Here is a 9,971-nt window from a genome sequence, read left to right on the forward strand (position 1 = left end):
GTTAAAAAGACTAATAGTGAAGATAAGGTAAAAATTGTGAACTAATGTTGGTGCAAATTGAGTTTCAATGGCTTAAATGGATCAACAAAAATGCAAAAATACTAGTGAAATAAATTCTTGCTTCTGGTTGGCACGGTTAGTGTTTGGCACTGGTTTCGGTAGCAAAAAGTCAAAGAGAAAATCTTCAATCTGTGCAAATCAACATCCTTTCAAAAAGCCTCTGGCTCACAAAAACAGTGATAGTTCATCTGCTTTAGAAAAGAAGACGACTTGTATTCCTGGCCAGGACTCCAGTCGTTTTCATCCAGGCTGATGGCTCTTTAAGGACCCTTATGGAAGAAGGGATGAGGGAAAAAGATCAAAGCTACGCACCTTTCAACGGCCCCTCACATGCAGCAACCAAATGCATCTTATGCCCTTTCATTTTAAAACGTGCTTTACGCTCACCGAGTCGCCTCTTTTCTGGAGTTGCCATCGGCAATGCCTTGTGTGGCTAATGATGTGAAGAGAAGGGACAGGGTCCTGGAAGCACGGGCTGCCTTACAGATGTGCGCTACAGCATCTGCACATACTCCTCTGACACGCATGCACACTAACTCTCCAAAGACGGCCTGCCACACTACAGGCTCTCATCCTTCCTTCTCTCTCATACACTTTTTATTTTTCTCGATCTGTTTGTCAGAGCGTGGGTCGAATGTGTTCTCTTAGAATAGCTCTGCTGCAGTGAGTGAGATAGAGAAGGATGTGACATTGAGATGGGCAGATGGATCACCTCGCTTAGTTTGCTCGTTTCATCCTCCCTTTGCGGTAAATATCCTACATACTTCTTCCTATAAACGAGCACAATACACATCTCAACTCAGCCACCTCTTCCTCTCCATTCCCCACCCCCTTCGTCCTCCTCATCATCATCACCATCAGCCCTGTTTCTCTGACTCAGGAGGATGGGAGGCATCCGTCCCATCCACAAACAGGTGGAGATGACAGATGTCAGGCCAATATGCAGCCCATTACCATTTTACTAGCGAGCACACACCGAAATGGAGAAGGAGGGATGAAGGGCAGAAAGAGGGCAGTAGGCCTTGGGAGACAAAATTAAAGTAGCTTAGGATTTTAAAAGTCTGTTAGTTAGCAACAAGTCCTAGTACAAAAAAGCTTTGTGCTGTAATTTACAGATGGACACAAACAAAAGAAATGAACAAACACATCTAACTGTCATTTGATAAGCGAACAAATTAAGGGATTTGCTTAATTATGTGCATTTTGCAGCATTTGGATGCTGGTGTTGACAATGCGCCACATTTAGAAGTAACACAAGCCGTTAACAAACAAACATGCTTGTTTTTCCATCACTGTGAGGACTTTCCATTGACTTCTATTGTTGTTACACTGACATAATTACATTTTCAGCCCACCACCCCCTAAAAATTATCTTTTTAGGACACCTATTTGCAGTTTTAGGTTTTCATTTAGACATTATTCAGTGTAGAAATCCTTAACCCCCCTTCCACAAGCAAACACTACACACAGCAGCATCATGGCAGATCTCAGGGAGGAAATTAAAATTCCAGTGGCGGACGACACACGCTTGTGCGACACCAATCCCCATAACATGTATCCATTTCCAAATCTCATGTTCGTTATGAATATTCCCTGTTTAGCTCATAATAAATATCTTCACACACAGCAATCAAGCAAAAACCGAAAAGCAAAGGCTATAATGAGCGGGCGACCTATGCTGTATGCGATCCTCGCGCACGTTGCAGCAGTAGCCGCATCAGATGGGAACAAAATGAAGGCACGTCTTACCTGCAACAGCTGCCCGCTTGGAATCTGTGGAAAATGATGCGGAGACTGAAGGAAATATGACACAATAACCGTTCAAAGTTATTGTTGCCCCTCTCTTGGCTGACAGCAAATTGAATGAGATGATGAAGCACGCGCAGTATTCACAGAGATGGGGTCTTGCGTTTCTTTACAGCTCTTGGTTGGCAGAAAAAGACGCAGTTTTGTGGCATTGGCGATGGGAGAGTATCTCATTTAAAGGCGAATAAAATCTTCACTCGTCCTGGGTGGTCTACTAAAAAAACGTGTTTCAAAATATAGTTTTCATTGAGTCACAAGTCATAAAAAGACGAAAGGAATACGTGGACGTCCAAATATGAGCAAAAAATATCAACCATGCGTAATTTACAGTCCAATGAGAAAAGAAAACGCATAATACTCCATGCATCCAGGTAAAAATAGGTTATTTTTCATATAAAACGCTATTGACTAAGCACAGTCTAACCCGTATTTTGCCAAATAAGCATTAAACGGCTGATTAATTAGACGCGCCCGGTAATATCCGTTTCCCTACTATTTATATGACCGTATTATTCCGCTTTCAACACAAATTCAATGGGCTCCACACTCACTAATAGAGATCTACCTCCGCGCCACGGAAACGCAATTGCTCCCACAAAGGTCCTCAGTTTACGTCAATTGATTGGAGCGAACAGATGCTCGCACGTGGTTTCATTTGCTAAATGTTGGAAATGATCTGCCAATCGCTGGCACGCGTTATTGGCCGAGAACGTGTTTTCTACGCGCGCTGGGTTTTTAGGGAAAATCAACTGACGCTCGTGCGCAGACTGGCACGCGCTCACAGATTCTATAGCGCGCGAGAATTCATAGAACTCCTTAACACTGGCTTAGATTTTAACTTATTTTGTTTCTGAGAGAAATGAAGAACAGGATGAGTTAAACTAATAGAGTTTAGCTCTTCCATTTGCGCAACAGAAATGTATATAACAAGAGTTGTGCCATTGGTTGCTGTGGTAACCACAGCATCCCTTGACAATTATGGATCTGGATTGATGTCTCTTTTTAGGCTGAATCTCACGAAATCTGTCAACCATTACGAAAACTAACCATGGTTTTATTATAGTAAAAGTGTAATAGCCATGGTTCACTATCAAACGGTTTCTCCCGTTGCCGTCAGGGACGCTTATGGGGAAACTCCTGTTTACTCTGATACTGAAGCCTGATTTGTTCATGTTTGTGTAGCTGCACGAACAAATGGCGCTTCAGCCCTCCAGAAGTGGTGGAGCCGACTGCTATATAAGTCAGCTCAGAGCACCATTCGTCAGAATTTTTCTTCTTCAGTATGAAGATCATCTCCTCGCTGGACTCTCGAAGCCTATTACTCGCCATCGAAGAGCCGCGGCAGCGGTAAGACACTCCTCTTCAGCACCTTCTCCCCTGCGGCTATCCAGCAATCACAAAGAGCACATTTTCTAGAGTAAATTTCCTCTGCGTTGTTGCAAATGCCACGCTGAGGCTGCGTTCTTCTGAGACGGACTGCTCTCACTGCGAGTGCACAAGTCTCGCCCTTCTTCGTTCACGGATCGCCTTCTTCAATTAGGGTGTCCCCGCCCTTCCCGCTCTACCGTTTCTCCCCTTCCAGCTGCCTCAGCGGAAGGAACAGTGGAGTCACAGGGCTGAGCAACCGGGTTCGAGTGATCTCACTCCGGCACAGGTCCCGCGTGCTTCACTCTCCCCGCAGAACTTTGATCTGCCAGTGTCTTTTACATGTGAGGATCAGCGCCCCTTGTCTGCAACGAGTGGTTTGATCTTTTTAGACGGATCAGAGGAGAATGCTGTCACTGATGACTCTATATGACTGACATCTTTAGAGTCAGAGGATTGGGCATGCCCTGGAGAGGATCCTGGCACCCTTCTCCCTAATGAGTTATCATGGGCCGGCGCAGATAGCGAACTGATTTGCATCTTCACCAAAGCTGTGGAGAATCTCGACTTAGAATGGTCGGCTCCGGAAGAGCCTGCCTGCAGCAGCTTAGACGATCGGTGCCCACTGGGCCGTCGTCAATGAACCTCCCGCCAGAGACCAGCGCCCTTTTTTCCGGAAGTTCACGATGAACTTACCAAGGCGTGGTGTGTCCCTTACTCGGCACGTGTCCACTCTTCTAATTCTGCCACCCTGACCTCTATTGATGGCGCTAAAGTAAAGGGATATGGCAAGCTCACCCCTCTGGAAGAGGAAGTTGCACACCATCTGCCCCGGGACTAACAGCCAAGGCTGTGCACCCATCCAGGCCCATCAAGGACCATTTTGGCTCTAGTGGGCAGTAGGGGTGGGCGATATAGCCTCAAAATTATATCACGATATTTCAAGAATATTTGCGATAACGATATTTATGACGATATAGAAAAAAAACATAGAACAATGTTTTATTGGTGATTGCAGCTGGCAGGCAGCAGCATTTATTAGTGCAAACAAAATTTTCCATCCTTTTCCAATGAGCTACTGTCATCGATGACAGACTACCTAATTTGGAGTGTAAATCTATTGTCATAAGGTGGCAGAAGCAGCTGTGTGCTCGACTTGAAGCAGACCGATCGGTGTATGATGTTAAAATACCACGAGAGTGACTTACCCCTTATTTACACTGCACGCGTCTGCGGCGCGTTACTTATGGCTCCGACGTGGCCACTCTAGTCAATGCTTGTGTTTACAGCAGCACATTTCAGAAGCGTCCCAGAAGCGGCTCTCCGCGCCGCTTCGCTAAAGATATGTGCCTCGCCTATTTTTGAAGGTAAGAGTGTGCGCTCGAATATGCTCTAGAACTGCTTTCGCGATACTTTGATGCCATACACCGATCAGTCTGCGCAGCGCTGCTTGTGCTGTTTGTGGTGTTGTTGTTGTGCGCGCTAGGGAACATATATCCACCATACATCATCGCATCGCTATATCATTGATAAAAATTTATAGCGGTATTATCGTGGACGGTATGATATGGCACACCCCTAGTGGGCAGGCCTTAAGCGGCTGGTTCAGAGCTTCACGCTATGGTGGTGCTTCAAGTGTTTAAAGCCAAACTCCTCCATGAATTGTACGAGTCTGGCCCTATTTTATTTTTTTTTTAAGATTTATTTTTTGGCATTTTCGCCCATATTACGATAGGACAGATCATAACTGCCAGGAAGCGAACTGGAAGAGAGATGGGGGGCAGGATTGGGAAAGGTCCTCGAGTCGGGACTCGAACTCGGGATGCCCGTAGCGCAACAGCGCTGTATGTTGGCACGCTGCCCAAAAGGCTATAGGTGCCGACGTCCGGCCCTATTATTGATGCTTTTACGGAGCTGCGCACAGCAACCGACCTGGCTCTGCGCACTACTAAGGCTATTGTGCAAGTAATCAGCAGGGCCATGGCCAGCTTGGTGGTGCTTGGGCGTCACCTTTGACTGGATTTGAAGGAGATCTAGGTTACCATGGTTACCATGTTTTTTTTAAATTTTATTTGTAGTAAAACCATGGATAATTTTTGTAAGGGAAGAATATGTCCTGGTCAGATTTGAGTCTAAATCAAATAAAAACGAAGACATTATAGATATTTTGCTTTTGACTATTAAGATTGCTATTATGACAGTATGACAATTCCCTACGCCTTATTTACGTAATGCAAACAATATCATTCTTGTTAGATACCATATTTAAATTAGAATGTATTTCGTATTTGTCCTAAACAGTAATTGGAAAAATTAAATTACAAAATAAATTACCCTATTGCATTAACGAAAATGATTTTAATGAAAATTAGAATAAAAAAATAGTAAAATAAAATAAAAAATCATAAAACATGATAACTGGGGGTGGGCGGTGAAAATGATATTAGATATAACAAACTGTCTCTTTTATATTTTTATTTAAAAAATATTTTTATTTTTACTGTTGTAGTCATTATTATTATTAAAAAGATGATATACAATGTATTATTTTTATTACTATTATTATTACTAATTAGTAATTATTATTATATTACAATTAAACTATCAAGCTATTCTTCAGACAAAATTAGACAATAAAAAAGCACTGCATATAGCTAGTCAACATGTCAAGCGGTATAAGCAATGTGACATGATATATATCTAAAACCATTTTCAACAATTTTGTTTTTACTAATTATTGTATCATAATTACTCCTCCTGCTTTATTAATTTTTTTTCTGTTTTATCATATTAATTGAGAAACTTCCTGAAAAACAAAATCCCCCACACAGGACTATTTAAATGACCTGCAAAACAGCAAAAAGGTGATTAAAATGATAAATTATAATTATTATTAATTTTCACATTCTGTTTTTAATATATGTTTAATCTATATTACCTACTACTACCTGTATGTTACTGAAGAATGTTTCCTCCTAAGTAATTAAAATAATCGAATGTTGATTGTGATTGTAAAGTCACTTGGCCTAAAGTGAATGTACCCTCTCACTAGTGGTTCTAGCAGTAGCAGAGATGCCAGGCTGCATGCATGTGAAGTCCTCAGGAGCTGGCATTGGTTATCCAACATCGTGGAAAAGGCAAGATGGTTTAGGAAGCTTTCTGAAGGAGACAGCATTGTTCTCAAGTAACATACAGCAGTCTGAAGGCAACACACTTTAGGACATTGGGGTATGAGCATTCCGATCTGCAGTGACGTGAGAGCGAATGTTTGTATTTGGGCATGACATGACTCCCTGTTTTGCTGGAGGCAATGGTGGGGTCAGTCTTGTCGCTGTGGGTGCTTCATGGTAGTGAACCTGCCAGAAGTGCTCATAGTCTTCGCACACACATGTAAACATACACAAACGCGCTCTCACACACAGCCAGATGACTCAAACACTCCTGCAGCCGCTGGCCCAAACCAAATGCGTCACAGAGCCACACACAAAAATAATCAGACACAAAAACATGGAATCACACGCTCACACATGCGTGAACAGATGAAAAATGTGAAAAACAGGTTCAGGTGTGGGACAAGTTCAAGGATGGTGCATAAAGCAGCACAAAGCCTAATGAATTTGGATGCTACTGTGAGATTTTGCCAGGTGTCAATGCATTGGTGTACTTGCCTGAAATACATCTTTTACACAGTGAATACTATTAAAGTACAGTGGCCCTCAAAAGAGCTTGGACTTCTAAGCCACTCTAAGAAATGTACAAATGTCATTGCATTAGATAACAAAATACAAAATAAAGCATTTATTTCATTATCACAAAAAGTGTGTTAGGTTTGAAATGTTTTAAACATGTCAGTGAAAACATCAGATTTAAGCTTTAAAAGTGAAGAAAAGTGAACTGAAAAGAATTTAGGTCTGAGAAAAGCTCAACATTTGTTTGCAGATGCCACTTGGTTTGATTTTTTTTTTTCTAATGTAATAACATAATTTTAACTGTGGTTTAAAGGGACAGTACACCCAAAAATGAAATTTCTGCCATTACTCACCCTTCACTTATTCCAGACCTGTATGAGTTTGTTTCTGTTGAATACAAAAGAGTTTTTGTTTGTTTGTTTGAAGAATGTTGGTAGCTATAGTATGACTTCTATAGTATTTAGTAAATAGTAAATAATAATAAATAATGTGGAAGTCGGTGGCTACTGTTAACTGTTTGGTTACCAATATTCTTCAAAATATCTTTGTTTGTGTTGATGATAACATTTTCAAGAAAATTCAAGAATTTTCAAGGTTGCATTTATTTGATCAAAAATATAGTAAAACAGTAATATTGTGGAAATATAACAATTTAAAATATTAATTTTCCATTTTAATCAATTTGTAATTTAATTAATTTATTCCTGTGATGGCAAAGCTGGATTTTCAGCAGCCATTACTCAGTTTTCAGCATCACATGAGCCTTCAGAAATCTGACCCTGGACCACAAAACCAGTCTTAAGTCGCTGGGGTATATTTGTAGTAATTGTATGGGTCAAAATTATCAATTTTTATTTTATGCCAAAAATCATTACAATATTAAGTAAAGATGTTCCATGAAGATATTTTGTAAATTTCCTACCATAAATATATAAAAACTTCATTTTTGATTAGTAATATGCATTGCTAAGGACTTCATTTGGACAACGTTAAAGGCGATTTTCTTAATATTTTGATTTTTTTGCACCCTCAGATTCCAGATTTTCAAATAGTTGTATCTCGACCAAATATTGTCCTATCCTAACAAACCATACATCAATGGAAAGCTTATTTATTCTAGCTTTCAGATGATGTATAAATCTCAATTTCGAAAAATTGACACTTAAGACTGGTTTTGTGGTCCAGGGTCACAAATCACTCTAATATATCTTAAAAGACATTTAGGTAACACCTTAAAATAAGGTTCCGTTAGTTAATGTTAGTTGATGTATTAACTAACATGAACCAACAATGAACAATACATTTATTACAATATTTATTAATCTTTGTTAATGTTAATTAATGAAAATAGTGTTTCATTGTTAGTTTGTTAATTCACAGTGCATTAACTTATGTTAACAAACATTATAAATGCATAATAAATGCTGTTGAAGTATTGTTCATGCTTAGTTCACGTTAACTAAAGTAGTTAACTATTGTAAACTAATGAAGCTTATTGTAGTTATCGACATTTCTTATTATACATTTTAAAAAGTTATGCTACTTAATATTTTTGTGGAAATTGTGGCATTTTTTGGCCTTCTTTAAAAAAATATATAAAAAAAAAAAGAAAAAAAAAATGTCTTTACTATCACTTTTCATCAATTTATTGCATCCTTGTGGATTAAAAACTTTAATCTTAAAACTTAAAAACTTGAAAAACCAAACTTTTTATGCTAATACACAGAGCATTGACTACAAGTTTTTTTTGTAATTAACCAGCAATGCAAAAGAACAGCTTATGTGGAGTGAGAGATTTCTCCTCTGCACTCTTAAGTGTTGCTGTTTCAGCTCCATTTCCTTACTCAGAAACCTTAAGCAACATGAACCAAGAGAAAACATGGATGCTCTGATTTCAAAACCGGCCTTTGCCCTGCTTCCACCCTGCCAAGAAAGTCAAGCAGAAGCATACGAACAGTGAAAAGTCCCAGTGCTGTTGTACTGTATATCAACACTCTTGGAACAGCACTCGAGGACTGGAACTAACTGAATTATAATGGGACTAAATTAAAATAATCAATTTCTTCACGAGGCAGTCAATAAATTACGTTAGACAGTCTCATGAGAACAATGTAATTCAAAACAGATGCTCGGCAATGATGAAAACCCAGACACCCTCTTTTTGAAAAGTAGTTCTTTTATTTATATTTTACAGTCTTTACTTTCTTTGCTTTATTTACTACGTTTTTTACTCCAGTCCACTTTGCAAGTGTAATTTTCCATGCCATTTAAATGGAGGGTGGGGGGTCAACAGAAGGAGAACAAATGTTCTGTACAACACTTTTCCAGTTAGGAAATTTTTTTATATATAATTCACATTTCTGCTCTCTTCCACACACTCATCTGGAAAGATAAAGGTTAAGATAAAAACAAAGTTGTGTGCATGGACATCTCGTAAGGTTGGGTACTTAACGGCCCCATTCTTGCTGAATTGTAAAGAAATTTCAAAATGACTGACTACATTCACCTCTACAGCATTTCGTTCTTATTAAAATTATTTCTGTGGTTGTTAATCTACACAGCACAAACAAATATGGGGAATAAAATCCTGTAAAATGTATGAGTGCCACTCTGAAATGAAACAGTGAAGTTTTAGTGAAATCTGTAAGACATGCAAGTCTACTGAGGCTCTCAAAAGCCGGTCGCTTTCAAAAATTCACAAAGAATTTCAGCTGGAGATGCACATTTATCCTAATAAATGAACGTATTCATTAATTCCCTTTCTGAGTCTAAAAAAACTATTTTCTATGAATTATGTGTACTCGGTCTCCTGTTGTTTGTTGTCTATAAACAAAAAAATAGTGTGCTTGAACTGCTGCAAGAGTCTCATTCAGACTCATTATTTGGCGCCGCAGTGATAGCACAATTATGAATATCAATATTAGAGTTTAGAACATTTACTTGCAAGCTTATCTGTATTAATTAAGACCTGTGCTTTGATCGGAGCGAACAAGACAAAGGTGTAACTAGTCAAAAAACAAGCTTCATAAAAGAAAACAGCAGATGTTACAG

The sequence above is a fragment of the Sinocyclocheilus anshuiensis genome, unplaced genomic scaffold (assembly GCF_001515605.1).
Source record: "Sinocyclocheilus anshuiensis isolate Anshui unplaced genomic scaffold, SAMN03320099.WGS_v1.1 scaffold1393, whole genome shotgun sequence".
Classification (NCBI taxonomy): Eukaryota; Metazoa; Chordata; class Actinopteri; order Cypriniformes; family Cyprinidae; genus Sinocyclocheilus; species Sinocyclocheilus anshuiensis.